We start from the raw sequence: 25528 nt of genomic DNA on the forward strand, positions 1-25528 counted from the left end.
GCGCCATCCCTTTCTTTTCTTTTCTTTCTTTTTTTTTTTTTTGAGACGGAGACTCAAGCTGTCACCCTGGGTAGAGTTCTATGGTGTCACTGCTCACAGCAACCTCAAACTCTTGGGCTTAAGCGATCCTCTTGCCTCAGCCTCCCAAGTAACTGGGACATAGGTGCCCACCACAATGCCTGCATAGTTTTGGTTATAGTTGTCATTGATGTTTGGTGGGCCCTGGCTGGATTTGAACCCGCCAGCTCTGGTGTATGTGGCTGGCACCTTAGTCGCTTAAGCTACGGGCACTGCCCTACCATTGTTTCTTGGAAAAAGAAAACTTGTTTGGATGTCACAAACTCACAGAGAAGACTTTGGACTGTTCAGTTGGTGCTGGAGTGACTTAATACTTGAGGGCTATGAGCGTGAAAAGTATGGATTTGTATGTGAGAAGAGCAGGGTTTTAAAGGGCCAGGGGTGGAATGTTGCCATTTGCATGTACCCTCCAAAATCATGTGCAAACTTAAAACCCAAAGTGGCAGTACCAGAGGTGGGGCAGGGGTTTTAAGAGGGGACCGGATCACATGTCTCTGCCCTCAGGAATGGATTAACTCATTCATGTATTCTGAGATGAATAAATTAATAGGAACTATAGGAAGGGATCTGGTGGCCCTATGAGAAGAGGGCCCTGCAGAGGGACCCTCATTGCCATTAGAAAGAATGTGTCAGGCCTTTTCATGTGGTATCATTTTTCAGCATCACTTCTGTTTGCTCTCACTATGGTCCACAGGCATGTTATATAATCTTCCTTTTACTGATGAGGAAACTGAGGCACAAACAGGTTAAGTGATTATTATTATTATTATTTTTAGGCTAGTCAAGTGAAACAGTGGGAGTGGAGACGGAACTAAGGAATCTAACTGGTTTTGATCAATTAGTTGTAAACACCACTGCACTCGGACCAGCCGTAACGATGGTTTTTGTATAGGTGGTTGTTCACTGCCAGTCATCTTGGTTCTGCCACTTGCCCCCTATGACCTCAAAAATGTTGCTATTTCTTAGGCATTTCCCTGGGGCAAGTGGAAACTGGCAAAGCCTGGAATGAAACCTAGATCTGGTGTCTCCAAAACTGCCTTCCATCCCATCCCAGGCTTGCCTCCTGAGGCTGGTTCCAGCAGGGTGTCTGGCTCACCCCAACAAGGACTGAGGTGGTTAGATCCTAGATTCACTGCCAGGGGAAGTGGGTCCCTCAGGGAAAGAGAGGAACCACTCACCTGCAGGAGTTATTGGGGGGCAAGTTTGGCCGCTGACACCCACTGATGGCAGCCAAGGTGGTAGAAGAAGATGCATCTTCTTTTTTTTTTTGGCCGGGGCTGGGTTTGAACCCACCACCTCCGGCATATGGGACCGGCGCCCTACTCACTGAGCCACAGACGCCGCCCAGAAGATGCATCTTCATAGCACTTTTCCTCCTGGTAATGGGTATGCACATTGCCCTCTGGGAAAGGAGGAAAAGGGCACAGCTGGCAAGCCTGGGGTGGAGCCAACTACAGAGGGAGCCCCAGCTCAATTTTGGCTCAGGGCCCTTGCAGGCAGGCAGGGGGATAGGGAGCTGTTACCATAGACCACCATGTAGTTGCCCAGGATATTGGCCATGGGGCAGGCAAGCTGCCTTGGAGCCTAAAGTCTATCCCGGCCCTTCAGTGTTGTCCACACCCACCAATCCATGTGGAATAGCTCAGTGGAGTTCACCTGCACAGAGAACTGGGCAGTGGAAGGCTGATGTCCACCATGGACCAGCAAGGCACGGGAGACAGCATGGAACACCATGGAGTGGCCAGTGGCAGCAGGAAGCCGCCCACCTGCTGGAATCACATGCTCCCAATATCCCCCATTGGTGCTGTCAAGGCAGAAACGGGAGTGGTTGGAGGAGAAGAGGTCATGCTGAGTGTGGCCACCAGACACGTAGAGCCAGATGTTATCCACCAGGGCAGCTGCATGACCTGCCAGGCCAGGGGGCCCCCAGGAGCTGGAGGCAGGTGATTCCAGTGGCCCCCACCCAGCAAGATAAAGGCCCACATGTCATTGTTGAGTGAGGAATCAGCCAGCTCACCATCCATGAGCATGAGAGAGCTGGCCCAGGCCACAGCCACATGGGAGTGACGAGCAGCTGGGGCAGGTCTGACGTCCCAACTGTCCCAGGTGTTGGTTGAAAAGTTGTACAGGACGAGGTCACTCAGTGCATTGTTGAGGTCCTGGCCTCCAAAAACAGCCAGCAGCCCTGGCGGGGATAGGAAAGCACCAGCTTTCCCAATATGGGCAGAGAAGGCAGGGTCCCCAGCACTCACGTTGTGCCAGCAACCAGCCCCCTGGTTCTCCCACAGGTGAAGTTCACAGGCATGTCCCAGGAAACCACGCTCACAGCAGCATGGTCCCAGGGGCGAGGTGCAGGTGCCATGGCTGCCACAGTAGGTTTAGCACTCCTGCAGCCTGCAGTCGGCCACCCCAGCCCAGCTCACAGGTGCACACAAATGGAGGCCAGCACTGCCCGTTGTTTTGGCAGCCACCCGGGCACAGGGAGAAGTGGAAGGAGGCATTAAAGCCCAGCAGGTTGTAGTTGTCATCACTGAAGAGGTGCAGCAGCATCTTGCTGGAGGAACCCTCAATGGGTGGAGGCCGGGTGCTCCCACTCAGACTGACAAGCAGTGGTCCTGGAGGGGAGTCGCCATCGTACACAAACAGTTAGGAAGTTAGTTATATGTACATTCCATGTCCAGGAAAAGGAAGTCCAGCAGGATTCAGAGCTGGGGGCTTGGGGCCTTGACGAGCCATTCGCAGTTGCCATTGACGCTGTAGTTGCCAACACCATCCGTCAAGAAGCCTGGTGCCTCCTGCTGCACCTGCCACGGCCCCTTGCAGTACCCCGCCGCGACCAGAACCTCGACCAGGACCATTGAACCCTCTCACACTGACCCTTACAGACAGGCTGGATGGCAAAGACCTGGAGAGGACCCTCTTTGTGGCTTAAGGCCTTGCAAATGCGACCTCTGTAGGGATAGCACAACCATGTAGAACGGGGAGGTCCCGGAAACGCAGTCCCTGCGAAGGCTGTTGACTGGCTCTGAAAGCCGAGGAGCGGCCCCTGTAGACCGATGGAAGGCCCTGTATATGTAGTGGTAAAGAATGGGGCCAACCCTTAGGGACACAGGCCCCCATAGAGAGGCCGACCCCATAAACAGTGTCTAGTAATTACAGATTCAGGCCGCTGCAGACTAACTCGGACCTCACAGATGAGTGGGTCCCTATGGGGTGAAGGGCTCTGTAGCCCGGCAGGAGCCTCCGACAGGCCAGTCTCGGATGGTCTGGGAGAGACTCCGCCAGCCTGGGGTGGAGAGCGAGCAGGTGCCCAGGTGGAGCCAGTCTTGAGGGATTTGGGCTCAGATCCCATAGACGCACCCGTTTTGCTCACCCATCCACGTCTCCCTCCAGAGTCAGATAGGCCAGATCCTGGACTGTAGTTCTACACACAGGGAGAAGGAAAAAGAAAACCTGGACATGAAATGTCTTACTGTGTGACAGAGGAAAAAGGAAAGAAAGGTCTCACTGTGACCCAGACTTTTAGAGAATGATAAATAATAATAATAATAATAAAAGGAAATAAGTACTGCCAGGAGAGATCTGGAGAGGAAATATACATATCTTTTGGAGGAGTTTCATGATTGGCTTGAAGATTAGAAGATGATCTATAAGATTTATTTCTGTACTGAAATCCTTCACTTCAATTACCTTATACAGAATATTGTATGGCCACATAGTTGCAGGTTTAATGGGTACTAGATTAATCAGCTAGATGACCTTGGACTTCCTGTAGGAGAGGCTCTCTAGGTTTATGTGTGGTACTAATAAAACACTTTAAGGCTGGGGACACAAGGAGGAATTAAGAAAAGCACTGCCTTTTGAGGAACAGAGCATTGTCTCCATACTCTTTATCTTTCTCTATGGTTAAAGCCCACAGTCATGTTGAGCCAGCTATTTAGAGAATCGGAGACTTTGGTCTTGTTGATAGCTTGCAATTAGGGAGGCACGCATGCCACATTATAGTGAGACAATGAGCCTAGATTTCCCCCTGTATAAGAGATCTTTTGATTGTCTCAATTTTGCTCTGCATTCTCCTTGGTCCCACGGGTGTTCTTATTTTCAATTTGCTAAGCACTTGGGAAATAGGTTTTAATCATCTATCTAGGCATGACCTGATAATTTACTATTATTAGTTATTTGCTCTGGGCTACTGTTCAGAGGTAATTCCCTTTTATGTGGTGACAATCTTATTGAATTTTGCAAAATATAGTTTAAAAGCTTTCTCACATAATTTCTTCATCTTGATTCTTCTTTCTTTGCTGATTGGTTTTCTTTCTGACAATTCTCCTCCCCTATCTGTGGTACAATCTGTGGTTGTACCAACCTTTTTATTATGTTACTTTCTTCCATCATCCCCACAGTTATGTCATTAGGCTTTTCAGTTATCTATTTTATACTCTGGGTGGTTTTCTATAATAATCTCCCAGACTTGTCTAAGTTCTATGTTTAGGGTGCTAATTGCTTGTGAGGTGGCGTTCAAGCCTTTTACTATGGCAGGAGCTAATCCACCCATCTCATTTAATTCATTTACCATAGCTGGTGTTATAAATAAAGGTAAGGTAATATACTCAGCCATGATGAATAGGTGAAGGTCACTACAGTAATCTTCTGGGAAATTAAGATTGTGCACCTGCCAGGATCTTGTAGTTCCAGTGACTTGAGCAAGAATTATAGTAATCTCCCTAGACAAGACTGTACTCCAGTGACATTAGCAGGAACATAAGAAAAACCTGTTACCCACACAACAAAATCTATCTCTTCAAAGTGATGTGTGAATATTGGTATAAGATATGGTTGTTATCTTATGACATTGGGGCAAACTATTAGTTCAACTGACACAGGAGGTAGAGCATCCTGAGAACTTGACACATTATTCTCCAGGTGTAACTGTTTTAAGGCAGCAAGAAAACAAACCTTTTAGTCTGTCTCACTGGCCCCCACCCATACAAATCCTAACAGGTGACATTGTTTTGCTTGTGATGGAGCACTGTGAAGTTTCTGAACACTTCTACTAGAGTAAAAGTTCTTATTAAACAAGATGTAAACATGTGATTTATAGGAGTTCCTCCTGCCAGACAAAAATGAGGCATATTGGTAGCATTTTTAGCAAAGTAAATCCAAACTCTTTTGCCTCATTGAAAGGGCATTATGTCTTGTCCCTGCCCCTAAGTTACAGAAAAAGTGTTATGAGAAGTATGTGTCTTGTATACATTTCTTTGCCACCAACCTGTTTTCAACATCCAGATGTGAAGTAGGGCATGTCAGATCCTGCTGGGGTATGACTCAAGTGTTATGAGTCCAGGTCTTAAGTTCTGTCTATTTTAACTGAAGTGAGAGGTAAAAAGTAAAATCTTTAAATCTGATACAAAACAGGTTGGGCATATGGTCATTCCTTTCATTAGTCCTTCATTGGCCTATAGTTTAGAGTTCACATCTGTCTTTTATCCAGGAAGGTGTAGGATCCTGTCTCATATCCACAGAAATTACTGTTCCTGCTTTAACCAGTCTATCTCTCCCTAAGAGTGGAGTTAAGGCTTTTAGGCATGGCTAGAAAGACATGAGATAATTGTCAACTTCCCCCTCTTTAAAAGTTGAGAGAAAATTTGGTAACTGGTCTTTTAAACACCCCCTTAATAATTTCAGATATGGAAGCCAAGAATCCAGAACTCAAGATATTCATGAGTAGGAGCAGCTTATCTCCTGTCCTTCTACTGTCAAGGCACCTGAGGCTCTCAGGCAGTAATCAAGCTCAGGGTCCAAAGGAGATCTGATTTCCTGAGGCCTTCACCTCTGGGGACAGGCTGGTCACCAGTAGTTATCCCTTTCAGCTGAATAAGGCTGGCCTGCCAGGCTGCACCATTTCACTGGAACTGTTGCCTTTTTAAAATTTCCTTTGTTCCTGGGAGGCCAAGGTGGGTGAATTGCCTGAGCTCACAGGTTCTAGACAAGCCTGAGCAAGACCGAGATCTCATCTCTAAAAATACCCAGGAGTTGTGAGGGCACGTGTAGTCCCAGATACTTGGGAGGCTGAGGGAAGAGAATGGCTTGAGTCTAAGAGTTTGAGGTTGCCGTGAGCTATGTTGCCAGGGCACTCTATGAGGGTGACAAAATAAGACGCTGTCTCAAAAAAAAAATATTAATAGACTCGGTGCCTGTGGCTCAAGCAGCTAAGGCGCCAGCCACATACACCTGAACCGGCAGGTTGGAATCCAGCCCGGGCCCGCCAAACAATGACAGCTTCAACCAAAAAATAGCCGGATGTTGTCGCAGTTGGCTGTAGTCCCAGCTACTTGGGAGGCGGAGGCAGGAGAATCGCTTGAGCCCTGGAGTTGGAGGTTGCTGTGAGCTGTGATGCTAAAGCACTCTACCGAGGGTGACAGCTTGAGGCTCTGTCTTAACATATATGTATATATATACCAATGTGGTTTTCTTTATGAGGTTTTCTGAATTAGGGTCAGCACCTAGAGCACTATTTGCAAGTTCCTCCTAATGTTTGAGATCCTTAGCATGATGAATTTACCCTTTAAAATAATTTGGTCCCCTGAAGAGTTAGGCATAAATTGGGTAGCTGTTTAATGGCTTTGTAGGTCACTTAAGAAAAGCTAGGAATTTTAATCTTGCTCTGTAGTAATAGAAAGCAGCTGAGGACAATTCTCAGCCCTCTCATAAGAGTCCTCACAAGTGCCTGTTTCTCTGTCAGTTACTTGGACTTTTTCAGGGGACATATTGCTGTGAACTGCAATTCCCTCCACCGTCTAGTTTTTCCTAAGTCTTCCTTTCTTCTGCAGGAGCTAAGGAAATTTCACTCCCAAATATGACTTCTTGGTACAAAGAATATTTTGAATTAAAGGCCATTCCAGATCAGAAAGTATTCAGAAGGGAAATTCCCTCTCAGCTACACACAATTAGACTCACCTGCCCAAAACATTAAAGCGGGGGCAACTGACTGACTTTCCACCCTCTGAATGCTAGCAGACCTGGCCCAAATCATTCCAAACATGCTACCTGTATCTCAGGTTAATTCAGAAGGCTTTATACATCCCCCCTTTCATCCATTCACTCACATGAACTACACATTTCCCTTCACCTTTCTAAAAGGTAGGTAAAAGATATTATTGGGAGACTGTATAATCATTCTCCTAATTCCTCCCTTTGGAAGAAGTATGGCCTTTGGACACAAGCATCACTTTTATTAATCTGGCCCAGTTGTGAGTTCAACTTTCAGCAAACTTTTGAGAAAAATACTAGTTTCTCTTCACATTAAGTTTTCACTGAACGTCAATGTTTACTCGACCATTTTACACTTCTCCATGAGAGGTCAAAATGCTGTATTCACATAGGAAAAAATTTACTTGCATATCAGAATTATCTGAAAAGATCCTGAAATCGCTTTGAATTTGTGTCCCTTTAGCTAAAGAGAATGATGTGTAGACTTACCCTTTAAAATAATTTGGTCCCTTAAGTAGCTTTTACCTTGTCATACCTGCACGGTTGTGGAAAATCTTCAGCATTGGCTTATTTGGGGGCTCTTTTACTGCTTTATTTAAGGTGCTGAAGAAGGCAGGGGAGGTGTTCTTAGCAGTATCTCCCTTGTGGATTTCTGACTAGCCCGTAGAGGCCATCTCAGGTAGAAGGGGCATTTTTTTCTTGTGCAACAGAAGCCAAACTGGAAGATACCTCAAGTTGTGCTGTGGTTGTTGTTGCTTACCATAATGGAATTGTGTTATCACTGAGCTTTAGTATACAGGAAAATTAGGCCTTCCTTCCATAGAGGCTCCAGTCTTTGTAAACTGCATCCTGGCTTCCTAGTGGGGCACCAACAGTTGAAGCAGCATACTCCATATAAGAGATTAGTCACAAATGGTATTTAAGGAGATGGCTGACTGGCAGCCAGAGATCCACATCTGATCATCTTCCCTCTTCTCCTTGCTCCACCCATGGGGCAAAACTATTGATCTAGCCAGTAGCAGGATCATGCTGGAGCTCTGACCCAGACTGAGAACTAGAAATCTGGGCTGAAAAACTGACCCCGACAGAGAAATAGAGATCACCCCAAAGGGCTCCAAGGCCCCACCCACTATAGCCATGGGGGGTTCCCCCCAAGAGTGGGAGTATTCCTCTTTCCAACCACAGAATTATTTGTCTATATGCTAGAAGAGTCCACTGAGGTGAGTGACTCCTCCACATATATTATGTTTCTTACCCAGATTTAGTCAAGCTTACAGGTCTAGTGATTTTCACCCACAGGGTTCCTTTGTTCCACAAGGCATAGGCAGAAATAGCAGGTTTATCAAGACTCAGGGCCTCTACTGGAACTACCTATTTCTTTTCTTTTCTTTGCTTTCTATTTTTATTTTTTTGAGACAGACTCTCACTATGTCACCCTAGGTAGAGTGCCATGGTGTAACAGCTCACAGCAACCTCAAACTCTTCGGCTTAAGTGATTCTCTTGCCTCAGCCTCCCAAGTAGCTGGGACTACAGGTGTCCACCACAAAGCCTGGCTATTTTTTTTTGAAGTTGTTATTGTTGTTTTAGTTGGCCCACGCCAGGTTCAAACCCGCCAGCCTCAATGTATGTGGCTGGCACCCTACCCACTGAGCAACGGGTAGTGACACTTCTACTTTTTTGTTGTTGTTGAGACAGAGTCTCAGCCTGTCACTCTGGTTATGGTATGATGGGGTCACAGCTCACAGCAACCTCAAACTCTTGGGCTTAAGCAATTTTCTTGCCTCAGTCTCCCAAGTAGTTGGGACTACAGGTGCCCACCACAATGCCTAGCTATTTTTTTTGTTGCAGTCGTCATTGGTGTTTTAGCTAGCCCGGGCTGGATTCTAATCTGCCAGCCTCAGTGTATGTGGAAGGTGCCCTACGTACTGAACTTTGGTTACATATTCTGTTTCTTTCCATCATTTGAGCCCACCTGTGTGGGACGGGGTCCCTCAAACACTTGAGCGGGCAACTCCTGAACTTCACCTTATCATTCTTTCCCATTTTTTTTCTGAGTTGAAAGTAGGAAGGTCAGTGAATCTGCATTAATCAATGGCACCTTTTAAATAGTCAAGGCAGGACACGTTGTATTTTAAATTTGATTTTATTATCATTATCATTATTATCATTTGCCAAGACACAGGCAAGTGGCTCATTAGGTGACTGGAAACTCATGATGAATACTTTTATCCACAAGACATTTTAAATGAAAATATAAGAAAAAATTATCAAAAGGTGTCAAAGTGATGATAATGATCCAGCTGAATTTATCTGCTGTGATTTTGGATGCTGAATAAATTCTACCGACACAGTGGAACTCTCAGGATGGCTGAAGTGAGGTAGAGGACAAGTTCCCTCTCCAGCTGGACTTTTTTGCTGCCGCTAGAATCAGCGGTCACTGTGGTCAGCACGGGTTCTAATCAAGTCACAGCAACATCATTTGAGCTAATCAATTCAGTCACTTTCTACATGAGTAAGGACATTTTGTTTTTACCTTTTTGCTCTATCTTTACTATATACGTGCATATCCAATATAATATAATATTGGTCTTTTCTAAGTATTTGAAAATTGTAACATCAATATAGACAATTTTTTAACACTAAATACTGCCTTCACATGCAATGTATATACACGTGTCAATCAGCTGCTTAATTCTGCATCTTGAAATCTGGGCAAGGTCTTAAATACTTCCATGGGAGAACTGAGCCAGGAATCTGATGGGAAGGAGTCCATTGCATTTTTTGCCTCGTGTCTCATGGCTGTCATGCCCTGAATTATAATGCTGTAACAAGACCCCATACAAAATCTCCCCTTTATGTTTTTAGGTCCCCATTGCAATCACAGCCTTAAAGTTTCTTACTGAGTCATAATGAGTAATAGAAAGGAAATATGTCTTCACTATACCTGCTTATGAAAGGCCAATCCAACAGAGCCACACACTCTGAATCTGGATGTGTGAGAGAGGGGACTTTTCGCTTGAGCTTCTACAAGAAATTGGGAGGTGAAGACCCAGCTATCTTCTCCCCCTGTATGTAAGGCTGCCCTGACCTGCTCCCATTTTAACAGACCTGCTTTACAGAAAAAGGCCCAGATAAACACAATAAATCATAAGAAGGAATCAGTAAGACACTATTATTATTCCAGTAAGAACTACGTCCAAAGAGAAGGTGAGTCCTTGGACCCTTCATATGCAGCTGAAAGGAGTATGAGAGTCAGGGATCCGCAGTATGTGTCTTTGATAGTCTTTTGTTCTAGATCGGAAATAGAAAATAAATTGTAGCCATCAACGGGCTTTGGGGAATGCAGCAGTGATCCTCTGGATGAGTATATTTCACTTTGATACAGCTGAACAGATCTGATTAAGAAAATAACCCACAGGCTCAATGCTTATAACTCAAGCAGCTAAGGCACAAGCCACATACACTAGAGCTGGCAGGTTCAAATCCAGACTGGACCTGCTAAACAACAATGACAACTACAAGAAAAAAAAAATAGCCTGCCATTTTGGTGGGTGCCTATAGTCCCAGCTATTTGGGAGGCTGAGGCAAGAGAATCGCTCAAGCCCAGGAGTTGAAGGTTGCTGTGAGCTGTGATGCAATGGCACTCTACCCAGGGAAACAGCTTGAGGCTCTGTCTAAAAAGAAAGAGAGAGAGGGAGAGGGAGAGGGAGAGGGAGAGAGAGAGAGAGAAAGAAAGAAAGAAAGAAAAAAAGAAAGAAAGAAAGAACTGACAAAGATCCCCCGGAGGTAGACTACGGGCTCTGGGCTTTATGACAGAGAAGTCGTCTAATCTTACTTTTGCACCAGAATTAGAGCTCAACGCACATGTAAAAGAGTACTCCAAATATATAAACTCAAAGCCAAAAACCCAGCACTGACAACCGATTAAAGATGGCGGTCGAGTAACAGCTTCCCTGCAACTGGGAACAGCAAGTCTGGGGAGACAAGACTCCAGGCATCTCTGGCTGGTGAAATTTGCCTATAATCATTCCTTTGAGGATACAGGGAGCCAGCAAGGGACTTCTGGACCCCAAGAGGAGGACAAAAACAGTGGAAAACTGGCAAGTGGTTGCGTGTGTTTGATCGACCTAATCACGCCGGCAACCGTAAGTACAAGCAGCAGTAAGACTGCAAACCGGAAAGGCCTTACCTGTGAACTGTTTTGGTGTTCTTGGACTTGGCACTCAGTTGAACTGCCTTGGGGAGAGCTTGAGCAGGAGTGTGGAGAACTTTGGGAATTGTCTGGGGCCCCAGACTGAGCCACTGAGCTGGGCGCAGGAAGCCATTGTGAAAGAACTGCCCTGGCAAGCTCCGCCCTCATGGTCTCAGAACAAGGATTGGGCGGGTCAAAGTAACCTACTGACTGAGCAGGCTAAAGGCGGGGACTGAGCTGCCTTACAGCCTTAATCCTTAGGGGCAGATGAGACGGTTTTGGCATACTAGAGCCTTGGGCTGTTGCCCTGTGTAGAGTGCCGTGACGTCACAGCTCATAGCAACCTCAAACTCCTGGGCTTGGTGCCACCCAGACCTCCATAAGGGCTGTGCAGTGACCCCCGACCAGTGACCCACACCCACTGGGCCTCTGCATTCCCTGACCAGGAACGGCGGAGCCACGCAACCCTGTATCCTCTCTCCTGTGTCCTCCCAGCTTCCACACTAGCCCGTTCATCTGGACAGGGACTCTGGTAGCTGTGTGCCCTTTGGAGCCCTCCCTGCCTCTGCACAGAGCTCTTCTCCTGGCCAGAGACTGCTGGAGCCTTGGGCTCTCTGTGCCAAAGTCAATGAGCTCCTGGCACTCCCAGAACCGTGCGCACCACTCCAGCCCTGTTGCTGGATCCAGGTGTGTCACAAACCGGAGCTGCTTCCACAACCAGAACTCCCTAGCTAGAGCAGCTCCAGAGGAACTACACAGGGTCACTCCCTACAAAGATCCAGCAACAATAGAGTGATCCCACTGGGGTCTAATTTTGGAGAGACACCTCCCCAACACTGAGGAGAGCCAGAGGCAACAGTGAAAAACAATCATGAGGCAAAATCAACAGAAAAACTTTGGCAATATGAATAATCAGAGTAGATCAACTCCCCCAAGGATCAATGGGGGCAGAAACAGCACAAGATCCCATGCACAAACAAATAGCTGAGATGTCAGAAATTGAATTCAGGAGCTGGATAGCAAATAAGATCGAATTAGAATTCCAAAAGTTATCTCAAGAATTCAACGGATTCAAAGACCAAATGACCAAAGATTTCAACACATTGAGACAAGAAGTTGCATCCCTCAAAGATCTGAAAAACACAGTAGAATCCCTCAGTAACCAAACGGAGCAATCAGAAGAAAGGATTTCTGACATTGAAGACAAAGCTTTTGAACACTCCCAAACGCTCAAAGAAGAGAAATGGACAGCAAAAACAGACCACTCTCGCAGAGAGCTCTTGGATATTTGAAAAAAACCAATATGCGTCTCATAGGGATCCCCCAAAATGACAAAGTGGCTTCACAAGGCACAGAGTCTCTTCTCCACGAGATTATGAAGGAGAACTTTCCAGACATGCCAAGAGATTCTGAAATTCAGGTAACAGACAGTTTCAGAACACCAGCACGAATCAACCCAAATAAGACATCCCGCAGACACATCATAATCAATTTCACTAAAGTTAATATGAAGGAGAAAATTCTGAAAGCTGCCAGACGAAAGAAAACCATTACCTACAAGGGGAAGAATATCAGAATAACTGCAGATCTCTCTACTGAAACCTTTCAAGCTAGAAGAGGATGGTCATCAACTTTTAATCTCCTAAAACAAAATAACTTTCAACCCAGGATCCTGTACCCAGCTAAACTGAGCTTCATTTATGATGGAGAAATTAAATACTTCAATGATATTCACATGTGGAAGAAATTTGCCACAACTAAACCAGCTCTCCAGGACATTCTTAGACCTATTCTCCATAAAGACAAGCGTAATTCTCCACCACAAAAGTAAACCCACCCAAAAAATTTTTGATCAAATTCCAACTTCCACAGTCGCAAAAGGATTAAAAATGTCCACCGGTCTCTCGAAAGGCTTATCAATACTCTCAATTAATGTGAATGGTTTAAACTGTCCTCTAAAGAGGCATAGGTTAGCAGACTGGATACAAAAACTCAAGCCAGATAACTGCTGCATCAAAGAATCACATCTTACATTAAAAGACAGATATAGACTCAAGGTGAAGGGATGGTCATCTATATTCCAGGCAAATGGAAAGCAGAAAAAAGCAGGTGTTGCAATCCTGTTCGCAGATACAATAGGCTTTAAACCAACCAAAATAATTAAGGATAAGGATGGACACTTCATATTTGTTAAATAAAGGTAATACTCAATATGATGAGATCTCAATTATTAATATTTATGCACCCAACCACAATGCACCTCAATTTATAAGGGAAACTCTAACAGACACGAGCAACTCGATTTCCTCCACTTCCGTAGTAGTTGGAGATTTTAACACCCCTTTAGCAGTCCTGGATAGATCCTCCAAAAAGAAACTAAGCAAAGAAATTTTAGATTTAAACTCAACCATTCAACATCTGGACTTAACAGATATCTACAGAACATTTCATCCCAACAAAACTGAATACACATTCTCTTCATCAGCCCACAGAACATACTCCAAAATCGACCACATCCTAGGCCACAAATCTAACCTCAGCAATTTAAAAAAATAGAAATTATTTCTTGCATCTTCTCAGACCATCATGGAATAAAAGTTAAACTTAATAACAACAGGAACCTGCATACCCATACAAAAAAGCATGGAAGCTAAACAACCTTATGCTGAAGGATAGATGGGTTATAGACGAGATTAAGAAGGAAATCACCATATTTTTGGAACAAAACAACAAACAAGACACGAATTACCAGAACCTCTGGGATACTGCAAAGGCAGTCCTAAGGGGGAAATTCATAGCACTGCAAGCCTTCCTCAAGAAAACGGAAAGAGAGGAAGTCAATAACTTAATGGAACATCTCAAGCAACTGGAGAAAGAAGAACACTTCAACGCCAAACGCAGCAGAAGAAAAGAAATAACCAAAATCAGAGCAGAATTAAATGAAATTGAAAACAAAAGAACTATACAACAGATCAATAAATACAAAAGCTGGTTTTTTAAAAAGATCAATAAAATAGATAAACCTCTGTCCAACCTAACCAGGAAAAAAAGAGTAAAATCTCTAATTTCATCGATCAGAAATGGTAATACTGAAATAACAACAGACCCCTCAGAAATTCAAGAAATCCTTAACGAATACTACAAGAAACTCTACTCTCACAAATATGGAAATCTAAAAGAAATCGACCAATACCTGGAAGCACGCCACCTACCAAGACTTAGCCAGAACGAAGTGGAAATGTTGAACAGGCCTATATCAAGTTCTGAAATAGCATCAACTATACAAAATCTCCCTAAAAAGAAAAGCCCAGGACGAGATGGCTTTACATCAGAATTCTACCAAACATTTAAAGAAGAACTAGTACCTATACTACTAAACCTCTTCCAAAACATAGAAAAAGAAGGAATATTACCCAGCATGTTCTACGAAGCAAACATTACCTTGATCCCCAAACCAGGGAAAGACCCAACAAGAAAAGAAAATTATAGACCAATATCACTAATGAATATAGATGCTAAAATACTCAATAAGATCCTAACAAACAGAATCCAACAACACATCAAAAAAATTATACACCATGACCAAGTCAGATTTATCCCAGGGTCTCAAGGCTGGTTCAATATACGTAAATCTATAAATGTAATTCAACACATAAACAAACTTAAAAATAAAGACCATATGATTCTTTCAATTGATGCAGAAAAAGCTTTTGATAATATCCAGCATCCCTTCATGATCAGAGCACTTAAGAAAATTGGTATAGAAGGGACATTTCTTAAACTAATAGAGGCCATCTACAGCAAACGCAGAGCCAATATTGTATTGAATGGAGTTAAATTGAAATCATTTCCACTTAGATCAGGAACCAGGCAAGGTTGCCCACGGTCTCCATTGCTCTTTAACATTGTAATGGAAGTTTTAACATTGTAATGGAAGTTTTAGCCATTGCAATTAGAGAAGAAAAGGCGATCAAGGGTATCCACATAGGGTCATAAGAGATCAAACTTTCACTCTTCGCAGATGATATGATCATATATCTGGAAAACACTAGGGATTCTACTACAAAACTTTTAGAAGTGATCAAGGAATATACCAATGTCTCAGGCTACAAAATCAACACCCATAAATCTGTAGCCTTTATATATACCAACAATAACCAAGCTGAACAAACAGTCAAGGACTCTATTCCTTTCACAGTAGTGCCAAAGAAGATGAAATATTTGGGAGTATACCTAACAAAGGACGTGAAAGATCTCTACAAAGAGAACTATGAAACTCTAAGAAAAGAAATAGCTGAAGATGTTAACAGATGGAAAAACATACCATGCTCATGGCTGGCAAGAATCAACATTGTTAAAATGTCCATACTGCCCAAAGCAATATATAACTTTAATGCAATTCCTATTAAAGCTCCATTGTCATACTTTAAAGATCTTGAAAAAATAATACTTCATTTTATATGGAATCAGAAAAAAACTCGAATAGCCAAAACATTACTGAGCAATAAAAACAAAGCAGGAGGAATCACGCTACCAGACCTGAGACTGTACTATAAATCCATAGTGATCAAAACAGCATGGTACTGGCACAAAAACAGAGAAGTAGATGTCTGGAACAGAATAGAGAACCAAGAGATGGATCCAGCTACTTACCGTTATTTGATCTTTGACAAGCCAATTAAAAACATTCAGTGGGGAAAAGGTTCCCTATTTAACAAATGGTGCTGGGTAAACTGGCTGGCAGCCTGTAGAAGATTGAAAGTGGACCCACACCTTTCAGCATTCACTAAGATAGACTCTTACTGGATAAAAGATTTAAACTTAAGACATGAAATTATAAAAATACTTGAAGAAAGTGCAGGGAAAACTCTTGAAGGAATCGGCCTGGGTGAATATTTTATGAGGAGGACTCCCCAGGCAATTGAAGCAGTATCAAAAATACACTACTGGGACCTGATCAAACTGAAAAGCTTCTGCACAGCAAAGAACATAGTGAGTAAAGCAAGCAGACAGCCCTCAAAATGGGAGAAAATATTTGCAGGTTATACCTCCGATAAAGGTCTAATAACCAGAATCCACAGAGAACTCAAACATATTAACAAGAAAAGAACACGTGCCACGATCTCAGGGTGGGCAAGGGAGTTGAAGAGAAACTTCTCTAAAGAAGAGAGATGCAAGATCTACAAGCACATGAAAAAAAGCTCATCATCCTTAATCATCAGAGAAATGCAAATCAAAACTACTCTGAGATTATCACCTAACCCCAGTAAGAGTAGCCCACGTAACAAAATCCCAAAACCAGAGATGTTGGTGTGGATGTGGAGGAAAGGGCACACTTCTACACTGCTGGTGGGAATGCACACTAAGACGTTCCTTCTGGAAGGACATTTGGAGAATACTTAGAGACCTAAAAATAGACCTGCCATTCGATCCTATAATTCCTTTACTAGGTTTATACCCAGAAGACCAAAAGTCACAATATAACAAATACATCTGTACCAGAATGTTTATTGCAGCCCAATTCATAATTGCTAAGTCATGGAAGAAGCCCAAGTGCCCATCGACCCACGAATGGACTAGCAAATTGTGGTACATGTATACCATGGAATACTATGCAGCCTTAAAGAAAGATGGAGACTTTACCTCTTTCATGTTTACATGGATGGAGTTGGAACACATTCTTCTTAGCAAAGTATCTCAGGAATGGAAGAAAAAGTATCCAATGTACTCAGCCCTACTATGAAGCTAAATTATAGCTTTCACATGAAGACTATAACTCAACTATAGCACAAGGCTATGGGGAAAGGGCCAAGGAAGGGGAAGGGAGGGGGGAGGTTTTGGTGGAAGGAGGGTAGTGTGTGGGGCCACATCTATGGTGCATCTTAGAATGGGTACAGGTGATTGCACTATTGTACACAGCTATGATTTAACAAGAAAAAAAAAAAAGAAAAAAGAAAAAAAAAACCTGCACTTCTAGACCAGATAAGATTTGATTCTTTCATGTGAGAGGTGACAGGGGAAGGATTAACACAGTATTCCCAGCAAGAGAGGGAGAGCTCTTTGATAGTCAGAACCTCTCAGATTCTGGACTCTGGAAAAAGAAGAAACAATTTTTGGCAACAACTCCAGCTCCTGTTTATCCATCATAGACCAGGACTTCTAAGGTGTTGCCTTATAGGTGCTCACTCAAACAATCACCTCATCTACAGAATCTGATTTTAGCTCAGATGGGGGAATTCCTGGAAAAGGAAAATCATTTCCATGAGCAGCTTCCATGATAAAGCAGCAGGTAGAATTTTGCTTGTTTGGCACAAGAAACAGACAAACAGGTAACTTATACAGGGCTTTGGCAGCAAGTGGGTTTCTCAGTGGTGAGAAGGTTTTAGCATCCTTCATTCAGACAGCATTTGGGGCCGTCAGACTTGAGGAGTATGATGAGTTCAGGGAAGATGAAGAGAGGCAAATGAGGTTCACCTGAAGAGGCATGGGAACTTCCAGAATAAGCAACCTTGGAAACTGTCCTGGTGAGTTTCTCACTCTCATGATTCCTGCACAGAGTATCATCTGTAAGAGGAGCACAGTTTAACTTTGGAAAAGAAACCAAAAGTCTCTGACATTGTACAGGACAGAGGTCAAATGGAGAAGGACTGTGATGCCTGTAGTAAGGGTCTGCTAAGGGCCCACACTGGGTAAAGTAAGTGGCCCTGATTACAGTTCCAAATCACTGAGATGGAAGTTCCCAAAAGATCATCTGCTGTGCTGCCAAAATAATGGTGACCTCCCTCAATGCTATGTCCAAGGCCATTTCTCAAGACATAGCCTGAGTGAGGTCACAGCAGATGCATATTCTCCTAATCTGGGAGCAGTGCTCTTAGCTAACCTGGTGCATGAGCCTGAGCTCAGCAGTGCAGACTTAACATGGCCATCCAGGTAGACATTGTCTTCTCTGCTGAGGGCTGTTCCCCTACACTGCCTGATCCAAGGGATCCAGATACACCCCTGGGTGGAGAAACACACAGCTTCTCCTTGGAAGGATGTGGGCACACCTCACCCCTGGACAGAAGGTCACAGCCTGTCAATGGAGCAGATGAGACTTGAGCTGTAGGATCCCTGACCTTCAGCAGAGGATGCAATTCTGGGATGCAGGATGAAGTCCTTCTTCTTATATATTTCCAGATGACCAGCTTCACAATTTTGGACACACATGGAATTAAAAATGACAGGACTAGTGGAGGTCTTAGTATAAGAATTTCAGCAATATAATCAGAGTTGAAGTCTGAGATTCCTTGAGGGCTATGATGACTGACAAATTTTATAAGCATGTAACAGTTTATATTTTTGGATGTTTTATGACAGTCATGCCATTCTTTATAATTAAAAACATATGAGGGGGTGGCACCTGTGGCTCAGAGGAGACGGTGCCGGCCACATATACCAAGGGTGGTAGGTTCAAACGCAGCCTGGGCCAAACTGCAATAACAAAAAAACAGCCCAGTATTGTGGTAGGTGCCTGTAGCCCCAGCTACTCAGGAGGCTGAGACAAGAGAATCGCCCAAGCCCAGGAGTTGGAGGTTGCTGTGAGCTGTGTTATGCCACAGCACTCTACCGAGGGCAACAAAGTCAGACCCTGTCTCTAAAAAAATAAATAAAATAAAAACACACGAGGGTTTCATTATTCATGTGTCTCTGTATATTATAAGCAGAAAAGTGAATACATATCGTTAACCTTCTCTCGATTAGAAAATGATGGAGATCTTCCCTCTTTTAGTCTCAGTACATGGAAGACTATTATCCACTAACTTTTGATAGCACTTCCTAGGGAGAAATATTTACATTTTTTCTGCCTTAGGAAACCATGGATGGGCAGTGCCTATGCCTTAGTCAGTAGGGTGCTGGTCCCATATACCAAGAGTGGCAGGTTCAAACCTGGCCCCAGCCAAACTGCAACAAAATATAGCTGGACATTGTGGTGGGCGCCTGTAGTCCCAGCTACTTAGGAGGCTGAGGCAAGAGAATTGCCTAAGCCCAGGAGTTGGAGGTTGCTGTGAGCTGTGTGATGCCACAGCACTCTACCGAGGGCGATAAAGTGAGACTCTGTTTCTACAAAAAAAAAATAAGAAGAAAAAAAAGAAAAAAGAAAGAAACCATGGTGAAATAACATTGCTATTCTCATTTACTTTACATTTTCTTTTCATAAAATCTCAGACAAGGTATATTAAATGCTTATTGACGGGCAGTGCCTGTGGCTCAAAGGAGTAAGGCACTGGCCCCATATACCGGAGGTGATGGGTTCAAGCCCAGCCCCAGCCAAAAACTGCCAAAAAAAAAAAATTAAATGCTTATTGATAATACGTATTCCCTCTGTACTTTTGATATTGGTCACTAAGAAAAGAAAATCCCCTGCCTGGTTAATATTATTTGCCTAATTTTCAACTTCTGTTTATTTTGATTGATCTTATTACATGATGTTAAATCTAATATACATATTGCCATTTGTGTGTCATTTGTTGTATTTTTTTTTTTTTTTTTTTTGAGATAGACTTTCACTCTGTCTGGAGTGCCAGGGCATCATAGCTCAACCTCAAATAGTTGATGTAGAGCAAGCTTCCTCCCTCAGCCTCCCGAGGACCCGGGGCTAGAGGTGTGCACCACCACCCTTGGGTAGATTTCTATTTTTAATAGAGTCAGATTCTCACTCTTACTCTGGGTGGTCTGGAACAGCTGAGCTAAAGAAATCTTCCTGCCATAGCCTCCCATAGAACTAGGATTTCAGATGTGAGCCACTATGCTTGGCCACATATGCTGTATTTTATTTACATATTTTATTAACATTTTTCACTGGAATCATAAGTTTATCATATAAATGTATTCAATTTAAATTTTATTGTATGTTCTTAATTTTATCAAATGAACTAAATTTCCATGTTATAGATCATGAGAAAACATTAAAGGTTTTGAGTATTTAAAATTTTAGAGAATTGTGCATTTGATCCAATAAAATTCATTTTAGCTGCATGTGTGAGTTACAGGTCTGATTTGTCTTTAATATTTTTATCCCAACCTTGAGCTTCCCAAACCCACAGCTCTCGTTGTAGTTGTAAGATACCATTTTATCATTCTTTTCTTTTCTTTCTTTTTGAGACACAGTCTCACTATGTCACCCTCATTAGAATGCTGTGCAACAGGCAACAGCAACCTCAAACTCTTAGGCTTAAGCAATTCTCTTGCCTCAGCATCCTACACAGAAATCTGAAGATGTTTTAAATAAAGTCTCAAAACAAAACTAACACTTTGTTGGAGATTCCCTTTTTAGTTAGGCCAACCTGTTCACATACAAAATTTTTCATAAATTTACCTTTGCAAATATCCCTTACATACACCATTTTTGACATACTGAAGCCCAATGTTTGTCTGAAATTTTCCTTCTGAAACCATGACTTATTTTGGGACAAACATTGTTATATTAGGTTCTGTCCTACACAAAATCATTCTCTTTCCTTTTAGTGTTCCTTACCACCTATGTTTCTTCACATTCATGAGTTTCTTCATATCTCTCTCCTACATTCTGGTTCCTTCTTGCTTTAAGTTTTTATCTATATTGAATGAAAATGAAATCTAGTTAAGTATTTTCTATTTAAAGGCCTGGGAATGAGGCCTGTGCTTTTAAAAAATTTAGGTCTCTAAAGTTAAGACTTTATCAAAAAAGCTCTGTGCCTATACCTCAAGCAACTAGTGTGCCAGGCACATACACTGGAGCTGGTGGGTTCGAATCCAGCCTGGACCTGCCAAACAATGACAACTGCACCCAAAAAACAGCCAGGCATTGTGACAGGCACCTGTGGTTCCAGCTACTTGGGAGGCCGAGGTAAGAGAATCGCATAAGCCCAAGAGTTGGAGGTTGCTGTGAGCTGTGATGCCATGGCACTTTACCCAGGGTGACATCTTGAGTCTGTCTCAAATAAATAAATAAATAAATAAAATGAACACTTCATCAAACATGGGATAGGCCAGCTGGAAAACACCAAAAGGAATAAACAAGGCATTATCAACCAGGGAGCAGAGGGACTTCAGAGTACACAGGAGTTTGTATTTTACCTTCTAGGAGAGGGAAACAAAGGCCCTGAATATCCAGGGAGAGTAGAGAAGGGGCTCTAATGTTATAAACATCAGCTTCTTTACTGTGACAGAGAGAGACAACTACCCCACAATCAGCCTTCCTGGCATCTGAAACTGCACCTTCTTCTGAAGCTGGAGTGTGTCCATCAGACTGAAAAACTTCCAGGGTATCAGACTTGTTCAGGGATGTCACGGGGTCTGGAACGTGAGTATGATCCCGTCTCCAGGCAAGGACATTATCACTTCCAGGGCATCTCCCTAGTAGTGAGGAGATGGTCTCAGCAGAGTCTCCTTCCTGAGTCATTCCTGACTCCAGGAACCTACAGTCATAGCAAAGGAAAGGCTTCGGCCTGGTGTCTTCTTGCCTGACTCAGTACAGTAACTCTGATCCGACAACCTTCTTCCCTAGTGGTAGCAACCATTTCAAAAGCTTCCTTCTGCTCTTGGGGCCTGATGTTGGCCTGGCTTTCTCTCCCTGTCTCTTCATCTCCCTTCTTCTTACCAAGACCAAAAATCTGCTTTAATGTTCTGCCTATGGGGCCTGAGGCCCCTTTGTAAGCTTTTGAATATAAGGCCCAACTGGGGGATGATGTGCATGTGCAAAACAAACAAACAAAAAAAGAAATGGAGCAGGGGTAGGTAAGGAACTATATTACCTGAAAAGCAACGTGAGAGCCGTGGGTGTAATAAGTAATGTGTAGCTGGTAGTGTGAATTCAGAATGTCTATTGTTACATTAGCTGCTCTTGCTGAAAATGTATACTTTCCTCCCAGAGTTTGGCACCAAAATGTCATATATAGGGAAAAGATGTCAGGTATGTGTTCCCTGCTTTTTGGTTCTAGGCACCAAAGAACAGTTACTGGTACCAAGACAGTGGAATGAGCAGAACAAGTAGATACAAGTGAGCAAAAGGTCAATGTTTATTAAAAGACAGTACACCCCAGAGACATCTACCTTCTCAAGTGGAGGAGACCCTGAGTTTAGTGACACTTTTACTCTCTATGCTGATTTTCCAAATCTATATTGGGTGATGGGAGAGGTAAAATATTTATGATTTTTCCTGGTTAGGGGGAAAACTTCCTGAATGGAGAGTACTCCCATTTCTATCCCTGTAAGGCAATTTCCAGAAGCTGTCATAGCATTTGTAAACAGTAATAAAAGTGGTGACAATTTTACTGTGTTAATGAAAATGGGTCACTTGAGGCTACTGTCTCTTGTATGCATGCTGCAAAGACCCCTTTTTGTGGCCTTGCTGTATCTCCACAGTGAGGCCTCTCCACTTCTGAGACTCATTTTTGTAGAGCGAACATCAGTTCAGTTTTTGGAAGCCTTCTCAAAATGCTGTTCTTTCTTGGGAGCCAACACTGGTAATTTGTTCTTATTATGGACAAGGGATTGCCTAGAGACATCTGCCTCTGTCTCTCCTTCACCCTACCTAACAGAATAAACACAACTTTAAGACATAAATGACATTTGTAATATTTCTTCCATATGAATAATGATTAGCAAAGCATGAGAAATAGTTAAAGACATCGTCATATTCTTTACATACAAAATTTCTCTATGAATTGTGTGATTCGTAAATGTGTGGATACTGGTTATACAATGACAACATTTTCACATTTCTAGGGGTTTTCTCTGTCATAAATTTGTCATATATAGAATGGTTTGAGAAGTTAAACACTTTCACATTCTTCACTTTATAGCATTTCTCTTAAACATGAATTCTCCTGTGTACAAAAAACTGTGACTACTGGCATAAAGCTTCACCACACCTTCATATGGTGGTGATTTTTCTCTGGCATGATTTCTCTTATGTTTATTAAGGGCCAGAGACCAGTTAAAACCTTTGCCATAGTTCTCACTTCGGCAGCACATATACTAACATTGGAATGATACAGAGATTAGCATGGCCCCTGAGCAAGGATGACATGCAAATTCATGAAGCATTCCATATTTTTGACACAGCTTCTGGGGACCAGACACAATTATAAGAGGGAATTTACCTAAGAAATGCAATCAGTGTAACTTGCTTTCTTGTACCCTCAATGAATCCCCACAAATTCAAAAACAAAAAACTTTGCCATATTATTAACATTTGTAACATTTCTCTCCAATATGAATTTTCTTATATATAGTAATTTTTCACCTCTGGTTTAAATGCATTGCCACACTGTTCACATTTGTAGAATTTCTCTCCAGTGTGAATTATTTTATGCTTAGTAATTTATGAACACCAAGTACAAGTACTGCCACATTTTCATATTTGTAGAATGTCTATGTTGTATGATTCCTTTTTTATGGACAGGCCACTTTCAACCTGAGTTAAAGGGTTTGCCACACTATTCATATTTATAAGTTTTCTCCAGAGTGAATATTTCTGTTTAAAAAGATTTGAGTACTGGTTAAAGGCTTTGCCACATTCTTCCTATTTGTAGGCTTTCTCTCAAGAATGAATCCTTTTATGTCTAGAAAGATCTGAGGATAGGTTAAAGGCTTTTCCACATTCTTGACATTTGTATGGTTTCTCTCCAGAATGAATTCTTTTATGTACAGAAAGGGATGAGTACTGTTTAAAGGCTTTTCCACATTCTTCACATTTGTATGGTTTCTCTCCAGAATGAATTCTCTTATGTACAGAGAGGGTTGAGTAATGGCTAAAGGCTTTGTGACATATGTCACATTTGTAGGGTTTCTCTCCAGAATGTATTCTTTTATGTACAGAAAGGGATGAGTACTGATGAAAGGATTTGCCACATTCTGGACATTTGTATGGTTTCTCCCCAGAATGAATTCTTTCATGTACAGTAAGGGTTGAGTAATGTTTAAATGCTTTGCCACATTCTTCGCATATGTAGGATTTCTCCTTAGAATGAATTCTTCCATGTATAGAAAAAATTGAGTACTGGTTAAAGGCTTTGCCACATTCTTCACACTTGTAGGGTTTCTATCCAGAATGAATTCTTTTATGTCCAGAAAGCGTTCAGGACCGGGTAAAGGATTTGCCACATTTGTCACATTTATAGGGTTTCTCTCCAGAATGAATTCTTTTATGTATAGAAAGGGTTGAGGACTTTGCTGTGAGCTGTGTGATGCCACGGCACTCTACCCAAGGGCGGTACAGTGAGACTCTGTCTCTACAAAAAAAAAAAAAAAAAAAGAAAGGGTTGAGGACTGAGTAAAGGCTTTGCGACATACTGTGCATTTGTAGGGTTTCTCTCCAGAATGAATTCTTTCATGTACAGACAGCCTTGAGTAATGGTTAAAGACTTTGCCACATTCTTCACATTTGTAGTGTTTCTCTCCATTATAAATTGTCTTATGGTTAGAATATTTTGAGCTGTGGCTAAGACACTTGTCATCATTTTCGCAATGATAGATTTTCTGTCTAGTATGAAGTCCCCTGTGCCTAGACAAGCTTGAGCAAGATTTAAAGATTTTGCCACATTCTTTACATTTGTACTGCTTTTCTACAAAGTGAGTTATCTTATGTTTTTCAAAGTTTAAGGCTTTCAAAAGGCATAGTTTTAAAGCTTTCCCATGTTTTTTACACTCAAAAGTTTTCTCCTCATTATGTATCATCTTATGTCTATGTAGACTTGATAATTTTCTCACAAATTTGAAACATTTACTGCATTGGTAGATTTTACCATGCATAGCTGTTAAACATTCATCCAGACCATCATAACATACTTTCTGCTGCTTACATTCATACACCCGACCCCAGTGGTTTATTGAGTTTAAATTCTCAGGGCCATCATTTTGATATCTTCTCAGCATTATCTTTGGTAATAAAATGTTTGTGCCCAGCACTTGTGAACTGTCCTGGGTAGAATGATTAGATGTAACTGAAAGAAATTTAAAAATACAAAATTATGCCACTGAGTTCTCATCACAATTGAATAAATTATATATTACAAATTTTTTCTGTAAAATTATGCAAAGCACAGTAGCAAGAAGTCATACTACAGCACACATCACATGTCCTAATAATTTTTGATATATATATATATATATATATAAGAAATATATACTACATTTTGGGAATTATAAAATCCAAGTAAGAATTTTCAGCCCACCAGGTGAGCACAATGTGAAGAGGCATATACAGGCCGGGTGCAGTGGTTCATGTTTATAAATCTAGCACTCTG

General features: G+C 42.4%; 1 non-coding gene across 1 annotated transcript; it reads left to right on the plus strand.

Moving 5' to 3' along the window:
• Window positions 1-23234: 23234 nt before the first annotated feature.
• On the plus strand, window positions 23235-23338 carry LOC128573169 (U6 spliceosomal RNA). The gene has a single exon (XR_008376338.1). It is a non-coding gene; the product is annotated as a U6 spliceosomal RNA (small nuclear RNA).
• The last annotated feature ends 2190 nt before the right edge of the window (window positions 23339-25528 follow it).

This window comes from Nycticebus coucang, chromosome 20, assembly GCF_027406575.1.
Source record: "Nycticebus coucang isolate mNycCou1 chromosome 20, mNycCou1.pri, whole genome shotgun sequence".
Taxonomy (NCBI): Eukaryota; Metazoa; Chordata; class Mammalia; order Primates; family Lorisidae; genus Nycticebus; species Nycticebus coucang.